Raw genomic sequence first — 14,244 nt, forward strand, 5'->3', positions numbered from 1 at the left:
GGTCTCAATCTGTGGGTTGAGTATTGTAGCTGGAAGTCCATTAATTTCCTCAACCTTAAAGGTTTAGACATGTTTAAATGGACAAGCTGGCATAACTGCAGTCATTCGATCTCTTACTTACAAGATTGATCGATTTGCATCTCAACAAAGTAGATGTATCACTCTGTGGTTTGTATTTAAGAGATGTGCAAATGGTACATTATCTGAAATATGTTATGTATAACTGATATTGGATTTTTACTAAAATGAAAGTCTGGTTCTATCCAGCGCCAATATCGAGACATTGGTCTGAAGAAAACCCCTCATCTTCGTGGTACCATTAAGCTTGGTCTTTTGCATGAAAGATCGTTGAAAGTATCCCACAGAGAAAAGATAATCAGACTGTTTAAGTTTTGATTTTTGGCAGGTTTGTTAAAGCAGCTAAACATTTTCCTAGCTAATAGTCTGGTAGTATAGGAGACTTGTTTATCCTCTGATTGAATATGATTGTCCAGACAAAGCTATTGGAGAATAAAAAGACTTGCACAACCAGATGATCATTAAGAAATTGCACAGAGGAAAATCAGACTGATTTTCTCAACTAAAGAAAGCTGGATCTGCTCAAGACTTTAAAGGGTGGTTCGGAACTCTAAGTACTACCAGTCATAATGATCCACCGAGAAGGCTTCTCATCAGGGGGAGTAAAGCCATGGAAGACTATGGATATGGGCATATTGGACATTACGTCGTGTACTCTTTTTCCTTAGTCAAGGTTTTGTCCCACTGGGTTTTCCTTGTCAAGGTTTTAATGAGGCATGCGATTCCACTGCTATCCGCAATTCGACATGTTGTACTCTTTTTCCTTCGTCTTGGTTTTTGTCCCACTGGGTTTTTCCGGACAAGGTTTTAACGAGGCAACATCTGCGGGTTTATCATTGTTCTGAGAACTCATGTTTTCCTACGTCCAGGTTTTGTCCCTCTAGGTTTTCCTGACGAGGTTTTTAATGAGATAATAATCTTATAACTGTGATCACCATCTAAAGAGATGTGCATCCATAGAGCTTCTTGAGATGCGCCATTGGAGAATCGCAATTATTCTTTTGGTTCAGGTTTTTACCGTACACGGTTTTTCCTGGAAACATCTTATCAAGAGAACATACCCATAGACATCGGCAATATTATGAATTACAGGCGTTTAGGCTTTGTCCCAAGTGGTTTTTCCTGACACAATTTTGATAGAGGAAGTATTTCAGGGCGGTGACCAGTCTCACTCCAAGTTCAGTTTTTATCCCGTAAAAATTTTCTAACAAACGAGGCAACGTGATATAAATGGTGATCCAAGGGGGAGTGTTACGTAAGCATGACATTAATTAGTGGATGGTCCACCATTTGAAATTGAGAACAATCGATCTAAGGATACAATGGATTAGTAATTATCCCACCCTTCACTCTACATAAAAGATGAGACTAACCATGTTTATCTTATAGATAAACATTATATCCAAGTTAGCCATATACTGCCGAGTGAGCTCACAGGTGTTAGCCACATATACATTTCATTAGCCGACTTTACGTTTGGTGGAGGCTGTAAATAGCCATTATTCCCTTTGGTTGTAATCAGAGAAAACAAAGAAAGTAATAATAAAACATTCCTTTTATTTCTGTTCTATTTGTGTCTTGGGTTATCGTATGTATGTACTATGTACACTTTTTTATATTGTACTAGAAGTGGTAGTATTCGTATTTAAAACAATTAGTAGCCGTCTGATACTTGGTAGCTTCCTGGTAATACGATCATAACATATGTGATTTCTTTTTCTTTTTTCTTTGATAAAAGGAAAATTTATATAAAGATATGTAACAATCACAAAGCATGACGCCAACAAGGTATTAAAAAAATACAGTCATAGGGAAACAAATAGCTCATGCCAATACGGCGTTCTAGTTACAAATAATATAACTCAAAGGAATGTTGTCAAAAATCTTAGAGTTTCTAGTCCAATTATAAATGGTTCACTTCACAACAATGACTAGTTGATTACAATTTCTCTTCTTAACACCATACACTCTGTTGTTTTTCTTTGACTAGATGTTCCACCAGATTGCAAATTGTAATAAACCCCATAACTTCTTATGCGTAGCGTTACCTTTTTTAGATGGTCGTTCTCATAATGTAGCTTTAACAGAATTGAAGAAAACTCAATCAATACCAAAACTGTTGAAAAACTAATTCCATAACTTTAAGGTTTATGGACATTGCATAAACATATGCTTATCTGTTGATGATCTGATTTACCAGTTGATAGACACATTTTTGTGTCTACGTTGTCCTTAATTTCATGTATTGTTGATACTCAATTTTTGTACTTATTATGGTATTTTATGTGTTTTTAGGTATTTTTAGAAATAAACATTCTTGGAAAAATCGGCTCGAAAAGTCATCTAAAGCACCGGAAGGAACGTGTTATTCAGACTCTCACTTGTGGATAAGGGGCACCCAAAGGATATTTGCACCCAAGAAGCTGATCAGAGACACCCCTCATGGCATCTGTTATTCGCACCCCAGGACCGGATAAGGGGCACCCATCTTCTTCTTCACGGGAAAGATATTTGGCGGGAAAAGAAATCTCAACTGTGTGAGATTCTGGTCATGATATTATGGGGATATTTGTGTCTTTAAGACATGATTATCTTCTTACCATGATAGTAAGATTTTGTACGTGTCTTGAATGAAAGGAAATCGTATACTTTTGGATAATTTCGAAAACAGGGAAAGAATTATTCACAGAATTAATTGAAGATATTCTCTTCATTATTTGGCTCAATTAAATGAGAAGATTTGGATATACCATACAACTCAGAAGACGTGTGAAAATCGAGAGGAAATATTCCCGTGAAATACTTTCATTAACTGCAAAGATCTTTTGGAGTAATTGAGATGATTGTCGACCTAAGATTGGCTTCACAGTATAAATAAGAGTGCCTTGGGTATCAGTGGGGGAATAGATAGTTTGGGGATCGTTTAGAGAAAACCCGTTTTAATTATTATTTCCTCCCATTTCATCACTTGTAAACACTTTGAAGCAATGAAAAATTATTCTGAGTGTGTTTCCAATATGCAGAGCTAAACCCAATCCTTGGGGCTATGGAGGAAGCCGTTGTTTCGGTAAAAGTGATATATTTCTATTAATTAATTACAACAACTCTATTATGATTTTTGCATTGAACTAAAAATTGTTTATATGATTTTGATTAGTTAGGTGTATTTTCTCTTGATAGAATATGCTTGCTTCAGGGTTTTGATATTCTATGCTTGGATTAACATCTATTCTTTTGGAAATCTACATGTCTAGGCAATACTATTAGAATCAATTTGAATGTTGAGTTGCATAATTATTGTTTTATTAAATCATGAATATCAACCAATGGTGGAATCCTATCTCTATTCTCTCCATAATTTTCACAACATCTTTTTAAATTAGTTCGCTATTTTTATTTATTAAAAAAAATCTAAAAATCCGCTTTCACAAGTCTTGAACGAATCATACTACTACAACAACTTTGAAAAATACATCAAATTTTTGGCGCCGCCGACGCGGATTTGTTTTTAGGCTAGAGTTTTTAGATTTTTTTTTTAGGTTTTTATTTTATTTGTTCTTCTTTACGTTTTTGGATTTTTGTGTTTTTCTTAATGAATTCGGAATTTGGAGCGAAAGAAAATTTTGCCAAAGATTTTGGTGAATACTTAAAGACTTCAAGTGAAAGGAAAAGCGAAAGAAGAAGATTTTTTTTATATAAAAAAAGAGAAAAAAAAAAAGGAGAGACATTTTTATTTTTGTAGATTTTTTTTTTTTTAGATTTTCTTTTGCACTTTATATTTTTGGACTTTGGACTTTAAATTTTGAGACATTATTTTTTTTAAACCCTACGGAAGGGTAGTTTAAATATAAATTGTTTGCAGAGAAGGACAGTGATTACGATATCACCTCGGCTCCTCGGGTTCGTACATGACATAAGAGTCGTGGCCCGAGTCGACTACAAAGGTTCATCCCCCGTCTGGTACGGGAGGTAAGTTTGTCGAAACACTCGCGAATCCCCTGTCAGCGAGTTACTGTCTTCCTTCGTATGCATATATGTTGAGGACTTGAAAACGGCTGCTTTAATTTCCTAGTAAAGGGCAAGGACTGGCCATGCAAGATAAGGGTTCGGATTTCATCACCGTTCTCTTCTTGCCCGCCTTAGAAAAACGACACCAAACGCGAACCTAAGCCTAAAATTTTGACTAGAACGAGACCGATAGGGTAACGAGCTTAGCAGGAAAGTCATTCGAAAAATATTGGTTACTCTTTTAAGCATACTTCGAAGTTCTTGACGGTTTCTGTAAGTTGAATGCGTGACTGCGCCGCCTTGTAATACCGGTGAGGCCTTGGGTATCAAAGCTCCACCGAGATTCCCTCGCCTCTATTCAACTTACTTTGACTCGGATTGATTCCAGGGGGGTTTGCTTAAATTGTAACGAATTCCCGTTCGAAGGATTAGAAGCTGGTCGAGAAACAACCTAAGTGGATCCATCATGCTTTTTGTTTGCTAGAAATCAGTAGGTTTGCTTTGGTGGAGTCATCCTTGCTTGTGTTTGCATAGAACATCCCTTCCGTTTTAGGACTTTTCTTTTTGATTTTGTTTTTCTAGTGTATGCTCGAAGTTTTTAAACGGGCTTGGAAAAGAAACACTCTAGGTTGTTTGATTAGTGAAAAACCTAGTAGTTCTTCTTGTGAAGACGGGGAGCTCGAAGACTCTTCTTTTGAGCCCCGTTTTTGGAAACTTCAGTTTTGAGAATCAGTCTCTTCGTGAGGAAAGTACCCCTAGTACTCCTAGTCCTTTGGTAGTGCCAGAAATGGAAACTTTGAAAGCTTTGCTAAACCCAACTAGGACCTCTCGTCCGTCTTGTATCAAGTTAGCTGAAACCGAGGCAAATTATGAACTGAAACCTGGGACTTTACAGATGCTCCCAATGTTTTTAGGGAAGGGAGAATGAGAACCCCTATTTTCATGTTAGGGAATTTGAGGAAGTTTGTAATACTCTGAAAATTAAAAACCGAAGTGATGATGCGTTGAAACTTAGGTTATTCCCCTTTTCCTTAAAAGATAAATTCAAATCTTGGTTGTATAGTTTGGACTCTGAGTCAATTGAAACCTATGACCAACTTACTTCTGCCTTTATACATAAGTTTTTCCCAAGGCATAAAACATCGTCTATTAGGACACAAATCTGTACTTTTGCCCAACAAGAGGGCGAATCTTTATATAGGTACTTAGAAAGGTTCAATGACTTGATATCTCAATGTCCTCATCATGGTTTGGAGAAGGTTAGGTTAGTTCAGATCCTCTACGAGGGTTTAGATTATTCAACAACAACCATGGTTGAGTCCTTATGCACAGGTGGGTTTGAGAATAAAACTGTTGATGAAGCGATGACATTTTTGAATGAAATCGCTGATAAGACCCAACAATGGGAAAATAGTAGGGAACCCCAGAAAATAATTCTTCTAAGTAGAGGAAATGTTAATAGGGTAGAAGGATCTTATGAGTCAGATGCCAAAATAGCAGCTATAGCCAAAAGGTTAAAAGCCTTAGAATTAGGTCATTCTAGTGGTAGTAGTGGAAGAAATGAGACTTTTTGGGAAGGCCATGTTGTTGAAGAGAAAGCCAATGCTCTTTATAACAACACTAGTTTTGATAACCAACAGAAGTTTGACCCATATTCAGAAACCTATAACCCTGGCTGGAGAAACCATCCAAACCTTTCTTGGTCCAAGTGCCAGAATCAAGATCAGTCTAGTAATGTTCAGGTTCCCCCAGGTTATGGCTATACTAAGAATCCTTCAGCTACGGCACAGTTTCAGAACCCTTCGGATAAGAAGATTATGAGTTTAGAAGAGTCTCTTGCTTTGTTTACTCGTAACACTGTGCAGTTTTAGCAATTTGTTGCTCAAGGTTTAGAAGAAAATAAGAGAAGAGATCAGGCTAACTCTCAGGCTATTTCCGAGTTGAAAACCCAGGTTAGTCAGATAAATGAGACATTAAGAGAAAAAGGAAAGTTTCCTTGTCAACCACAACCCAACCCTAGGGGAGTCCATCAAATATCTTTAGCTGGTGAGAAATCATCAAACCATGTGAACTCGATAACAACCCTTAGGAGTGGTAAAAAGGTAGACAATAAGGTAGCCATGCCTAGTGGACATACTGTAGTTCCACTTTCTACTTCCCAAGAGGAGCCCGTAGACGAGGAAACTGAAACAGTCTAAGGATTCCCAAGAAATTCCTGATAGGTCTACCTTTGTGCCTAGAGCCCCATATCCACATTTGTTAGCCCCAACAAAGAAGGAGTCGACTTTCAACGAGATAATGGAAACATTTAAGCAGGTGAACATCAAAATTACGCTATTAGAAGTAATTAGGCAGATGCCTGCTTATGCCAAGTTCCTTAAATATCTTTGTACACGAAAGCGTGAGCTTAATGTCCATAAGAAAGCTTTTTTAGCTGGTCAGGTAAGTTCCATTCTTCTGAACCAAACACCCCCTAAGTATAAGGATCCTGGATGCCCCACCATATGTTGTGCGATTGGTAATCACATGGTCGATAAAGCTTTACTTGACTTAGGAGCTAGTGTTAACTTACTCCCGTATCATGTATACACCCAGCTAGGTCTTGGTAAGTTGAAACCGACTAAAATGACACTACAATTAGCTGATAGGTCTGTCAAAGTCCCTCGTGGTGTCATAGAGGATGTTCTGATTGAGGTTGATAAGTTTATTTATCCTGTGGATTTCGTTGTTCTAGACACCCAGCCTGTTCAGGACCCAAGTCGTCAAATCCCAGTGATTTTAGGTCGCCCATTTTTAGCCACAGCTAACGCTGTCATCAACTGTAGGACTGGGCTTATGAACATATCCTTTGGTAATATGACCACTGAACTAAATGTCTTTAATGTTACTAGACACCTTCTGAGAATGATTTAGAAGAAGTGAATATGATGCACTTTAGTTCAGGATTTGGTTCAGGATAATTGGCTTGACACTTTACTGGTAGATTCTTTAGATGATTTTGAGGAAACCATTCTCTTAGATCAGATATGTGATCAATCTTTAGAAGAAGCTCTTGAGTATTTTAAAGATTCTATGGACCCAGAAATTCAGGCAATAGTTTTAGGTTTTTCTGAGAATAATGATGACCCTAAGTTTGGGGTAGAGAACTAGAAGAATCTCTTGAGTATTTTAAGGACTCTGAAGATCCGGAAATTCAAGAAATAGTTAGAGGTTTGTCTGTGAACCCTAAGTTCGGGGGTAGTGATGGTTCTTGTGATTGTATCGTATCCCTAATTAGAGTCCCTAACTTGGGACTCGAGCCTTGTACATCTGAGATATTACTTGAGTCTTTTCAGAATCCGCAACCCGATCCTCCTGATACTGTCCAGGAGGTAACCCAGGTATTAGACACCCGTTTTTCGGATGAATCTATTTATCGAGACACACATATGAAGTTCAATTACGCGCCGCGGGTAAACCCAGTTGTCTTGACAGAAACCTTAGATGAGGACGTGCTCCTTCTTTTCATTTTTCTGAATCACTGCAGTTGTCTCATACTGGTGTCAGCTCTATTTGGTCTTATGGACCCACAATTGTTTCTACTATTGATATATGACTTTGGAAGGTGAAAATACTTTTTGAGGTATTTGATGTCTAGCTAAAGACTTTAAATTTAGCATTTCCTAGGAGGTACTCATGCTTACGGTAATATCCTTACTTATTTCTTTTTCCATCCATCAAGTGGTAACAGTTTCTTATTGTACATGCTTTTAATTTCATCTTTAGAACATTGAGGACAATGTTAGATTTAAGTTTGGGTGTGGGGAAGAAACTTTTTGTTAGCTCTTAGCTGCAAAAAATAAACTCCAGAGCCTAGAAATTTATGCTTATTAAGGTTGGCACTAACCAATCTAATGGATGGGAACATCTTGGTTGTAGGAGTTGAGGAACCAATCTGATTAGAAGGAAACATCTAAAGAGTCTATTCATAAAAGCACAGAGCTCAGGTGTTAGATTTAAAAAAACATGGTAGTTTCGTCGTATCTCATTGAATCCTAATCCTTCTGTTTTTATTTTTTTAAGTGATTTGGTGGGGCACATGATTCAAGTTGTTACCTTTGCTAGGGTGGAATAGAGTGATTGAGATACAAAAAAAAAAAAAAAAAAAAAAAAGACCAGGCCATTAGACCAACCGGAATAAATTCAATAAAGTCGACCACTGGTGCCCTTGTATATGCCAGTTGTGTTGACCTGGAGTTAGGTTTATCGACCACTGGTCCCCTTGTATATGCCAGATGTGTTGATATTAGTCAGACCGGTATCTCAGTCCATTAGGATAGGTTCACCTTGGCAGAGGCCTTCAGACAGATATGGGAAACACCGTTCACTTTTAACCATCTCTTTATCCATCTTCTTAATCTTTCCATGTGATTGGTTGACTCCGGTTATGATGTACCTATCTGAGTAGAGCTCTGTCACTTGTATATGAATTTTAGTATGCTGAGTGCAAACTCGTGTACATCAATTAAAATTTCGCATCAGGGTACTTCCTCCTACAGTCAATCATTGTATGCCAACCAAGGAGATTCTTTAATTCCTTCCAAGGTTCTTCTTAGATAGCTAGGGTCTGGAGTAATGGTTTTGTGGGTACACCTCTGGTAAACCCTCCGTAGACAACACTCCGCCGCTAGGGCCACCTAGCGGTTTAACGGCTTGCTGCACGTGCTAAGTGTAGTCATTTTTATTTTCTAGATTTGCTCGAGGAGTAGCAAATAATAAGTTTGGGGGTATTTGATAGACACATTTTGTGTCTACGTTGTCCTTAATTTCATGTATTGTTGGTAGTAAATTTTTGTACTTATTATGGTATTTTATGTGTTTTTAGGTATTTTTGGAAATAAACATTCTTGGAAAAATCGGCTCGAAAAGTCATCTAAAGCACCGGAAGGAACGTGTTATTCAGACTCTCACTTGTGGATAAGGGGCACCCAAATGATAAGGGGTACCCAAGGGATATTTGCACCCAAGCAGCTGATCAGAGACACCCCTCATGGCATCTGCTATTCGCACCCCAGGACCGGATAAGGGGAACCCATCTTCTTCTTCACGGGAAAGATATTTGGCGGGAAAAGAAATCTCAACTGTGTGAGATTCTGGTCATGATATTGTGGGGATATTTGTGTCTTTAAGACATGATTATCTTCTTACCATGATAGTAAGATTTTGTACGTGTCTTGAATGGAAGAAAATCGTATACTTTCGGATATTTTCGAAAACAGGGAAGGAATTATTCACGGAATTAATTGAAGATATTCTCTTCATTATTTGGCTCAATTAAATGAGAAGATTTGGATATACCATACAACTCAGAAGACGTGTGAAAATCGAGAGGAAATATTCCCGTGAAATACTTTCATTAACTGCAAAGATCTTTTGGAGTAATTGAGATGATTGTCGACCTAAGATTGGATTCACAGTATAAATAAGAGTGTCTTGGGTATCAGTGGGGGAATGGAGAGTTTGGGGATTGTTTAGAGCAAACCCGGTTTAATTATTATTTTCTCCCATTTCATCACTTGTAAACACTTTTGAGCAATGAAAAATTATTCTGAGTGTGTTTCCAATATGCGGAGCTAAACCCAATCCTTGGGTCTATGGAGGAAGTCGTTGTTTCGGTAAAAGTGATATATTTCTATTAATTAATTACAACAACTCTATTATGATTTTTGCATTGAACTAAAAATTGTTTATATGATTTTGATTAGTTAGGTGTATTTTCTCTTGATAGAATATGCTTGCTTCAGGATTTTGATATTCTGTGCTTGGATTAACATCTATTCTTTTGGAAATCTACATGTCTAGGCAATACTATTAGATTCAATTTGAATGTTGAGTTGCATAATTATTGTTTTATTAAATCATTAATATCAACCAATGGTGGAATCCTAGCTCTATTCTCTCCATAATTTTCACAACATCTTTTTAAATTAGTTCGCTATTTTTATTTATTAAAAAAAATCTAAAAATCCGCTTTCACAAGTCTTGAACGAATCATACTACTACAACAACTTTGAAAAATACATCACCAGCTCTACAAAGAAAATCAAGAGTTGGTGCACCATTGTAGAACACGGTTCATATCAGAAATGAAACTTTCAATGGAATCGTTGAATTCCATTGTTGTTTGTGAGGAAATATCGGGTATCCATTCACATCCAAAGATTTGTAGCAATTTATCATAGAAAATTATTATCCTTCAGCAATCTACTTCCTTTATCTTCACCTCTTGTTACATCAATGAGAGACGTGGGATCACCCAAATCATGTAACAAGATAACTATATCACCTAACTCCATATCATTTAAATTCCTGGAAAACTCCAAGTTTCAAGACCCTTCATCAGAGATATATTCACTAACAGTGGCATTCTTCTTCTTTGAGAGTGTATAGAGGGAATATAAGTAACTTGGAGAAAGTTATCTCTAATCCACTTATCTTTCAAGAATAAAATTAAATCACCATTATAGTACAAGAAGAATTCTGAAGATTATGGCCTCTAAGCTTTAAAATACCAGCCCATGAGCTATGTTTTATAGATATATTAGAGTTGTTAAGTAAGAAATCGTTATAGTTACCACCAAACTTCTGATGCATTATCTGTCTCCAAAGATCTTTTGCCTCAGAACCATATCTCCGGATCCATTTGTGGTGCTGACCAACTTCAACTTTTTAACTCCAATTCCTTCTATAGTTTTAGATAAAGTAGCCTTTGACTAAGCCACTCAACTCCTATTTTATGAATTTGCAGAAGAACAACAAGTAAAGTCTCTCATCATAATCTTTTTTATTTATTTCATGATAGAAACAGGCATTTGAAACAATGAGTGATAATACACATGCAGATTAAATAACACATTATTCACCGTGATAAGTCTTTGGCCCTGAAAGAGGTACATGCACTTCCAAGTTGATAGCTTTTGATGAATTTTTTGAATGATTATATCCCTGTTGATGGTGGTTTTTAGCTTAGGGTTAGAATGGTAAAACCTTACATCTAATGTAACGTCACTCTGTAAGGAAACAGAGCATGAGTGTCAACCTCTTGACTGGCACATTTATTGAGCAACTCAATACTTTCTTATGAAATTTACCCAGAATGGTGCATGTAGCAACAATCCCAGGCATTCTGTAAATTTTGGCACCTTGCTACACTCAATTAATATAAGTTTCTTTGAATGCTTTCTGTGCTATGTTCCCTGGCTGAACCCTTAATGTTGATATGGCATGACAATTTGTGTTCACTCGCAGCAGAGTAGCACGAATTTCCAAATATCAAGGATAAGGTCTTTGCATAAAGTATTCAATCAGAAAGCATGCTTCTCTCTGAAAACGAACTTAAAAGAACTCTGTGTCAACACATAGAATTCAATCAATTATCCTGACTAATTTGCAAAATTTAGGGTTTTGCGCCTTGCGCAGTATATTAGACCTTGCTTGTCGAAATTAAGCCTAGGAAAACTAGGTAATTAATCCTCCGTGGATTAGCAGATGCAAAATCTTGCACAGAATCAGAAAACAAGGAGTCGCATGATAGGAGAAGCAACAAAGAGAGGCGTGGCCAAGCCTTAGGCCAACCGGCGCCATTTGCCATTGGCCACGCCCCATCCTAAACCGGCCTTATTTCCCTCGACAAATCAGGTCGCCTTAAACTCGCCACACGCACATAAGTTGTGGCTGGGCCCATACTTGCCGGCCCTATTTCCTATCGACCAATCAGGTCGCACTAAACCTGCCACGCACACCAAAAGGGTGGCCACGCCCATGCTTAGACGTCTCCATGCTTTCATTGACCAATCAGGTTGCTCCAAACCTGCCACAGCTTTAAAAAGGGTGGAAATTGTGTCAAAAGGTTCCCCTACCAAGTTGGCTTCCCAAAACCATGCTAACATGCTAACGGCATGTCAAACATGCCAAAAACAAACATGTCAGGCGCACATGCCAAACGGCATGCCAAACGCGCATGACAGCCACACATGCTAAACGGCATGCCAAACATGCCAAAACCATGCCAATCGCACACGCCAAACAGGCATGCCAAGTGCACATACCAAACGTGCCACCTACCGCATACTACATGCCATATAAGCTAATTAGGGTTTCGACATGCCAAACCCTAATTTAGGCAAAGTAGTCGCGCCAACCGAGCCAAATAATGTTCCACAGAACATGGGGATCCATGTGGACATTAAAATTGATGTTGCCACACCATGTTTGAATCTAACACCAACGTGCCAAAAATCCAGCGGCTATGGCTATGCCAGGCGCCACTTGCACCATCATGCCGCTGACATGCACAAACTATGCCAGCCATTATGCAACGCCACTAGCATGCACTAAAGGCACCACAGTGACATTGTCAAGCGCCAAAGGAAGGTATACACAATCAACGGCTACCCTTCCCCATGAGATGCAATCTCAGCCATCCAGTTTTGCCACCAAGCTAACAGACTTGTGGCAACTTTTAGGCGACCAGCCGCCTAAATCCCGTGGCCATGGCTTCGCCAGGCGCCACTTACACCATAGTGTCGTTGGCATGCACAGACTATTCCAGCCATGCCGCAATGCCACTGGAATGCACTAAAGGCGCCACTCTGCCATTATCAGGCGCCAACAGAAGGTAGCCATAATCAATGTCTACCCTTCCTCATATGATGCAATGTCGGCCATCCAAGTTTGCCACCGAAATGATATACTTGTGGCAAGTTTTAGGCGGGCAACCAAGACGAGTTTTATAGTATCACATGCTATTTTCCTGCGGCAAGTCTCGTGATGCCAAAGTTCTACATGTTTTCCACAAAGAACAGTCGACACATCAAACATGTCACAAACTGGGGGATACTCATCAGGGTGTTGGTCTGGCGGTTTACAGCGTGCGGCGTGCAATACGCCCGTTACAAGAAAGTGTCATGAAGAAGGGTGGTTAGTAATGGAGAGAAGTAATGGTGTAAACGTTTCCTTCATCATGGAAGCATAGATTCTAACGTTACACGTTACTTCACTCTTCCACCACTCAATCGTTTCCACTTCCTACGAAATCAGGGTACGTTTTATTATGACTTGTATAAATAGGTTTCACCTATTTCCGCCAAACAGAAATTTTGGTCAGGAGAGCAAAACAGTATCCAGAAATCACGTAATAGCTTTTCATTCAGCTAGCCAGTTTTACTTTCTGATACAAGTCAGAAAAACAACCACACTTTCAGAATCAACGATTCCGGTCTCTACACTTTCTTCGCTTTCTTCCCTAAGACCAACCCTTCTCCTTTACTTTGTGATCGAAGCAAGCCTGGAACGACCATTTCTTGGTTTAGGCCAGATTTATACAGATTGATCTCTCGAATCAAAAGTACTCCAGTGCAGTACATTGTTTAGGGTATAGACTCGTTTCTCATCCACACACACGAAATTACCAAAAAACAGCAAAAACCGTTTTCATCCTCAAACAATTGGCGACCATAGTGGGAGATTAATCTCTCGGTTGCAATATCAATTTCCAAATTCATTTTTCAATCCCGATCTCAAGATGGTGGAACTCAGGTCCGGATCAGCAACAAACCCTGAAAACACTAGCGCTGAAATTATCCTTGGTGTTAACGCTCCTTCTAGTGGCATTAACACGCCAACTGTCAACACCAGCGACGCGGAAAATTTTTCTTCGGGTGATACACCTCCGATCACCAGAGTCAGAGCCGCTGCCGCCACCCCCAACGCTTCTTCAAGTGTGACACCTCCAACCGTCGCCAGAGCCACTTCTACTCTACCATCAGGACGAGAGACTCGAGGAGCCAGAGGAAACCGATACCACGTTACCATTGCTGATTTGATGGAAAGACAGGAAGTTCTTGCTAGAGCTCAGACGGACATGGATTCGACTCAGAAGGAGGTGCTTGTTTTCCTAAAAACACTAACGGAGCGGCTACCACAGGAATCACACCAACCAGATACAATAAGGAACACCTTCAATACTCCTGGCGACGATGCCTCAGCAAGGCGCACCTTTGTAGATGAAGAGACCCGTTCAAGAACTCCAGCGGATAGGAATCAACCATTAAATTTTGTCACACGAGAAGATTTGGAACGACTTCTTCGAAACCGAGACAAAAGAAATTCTGCGGACAT

Source organism: Papaver somniferum, chromosome 2 (assembly GCF_003573695.1).
Source record: "Papaver somniferum cultivar HN1 chromosome 2, ASM357369v1, whole genome shotgun sequence".
Lineage (NCBI taxonomy): Eukaryota > Viridiplantae > Streptophyta > Magnoliopsida > Ranunculales > Papaveraceae > Papaver > Papaver somniferum.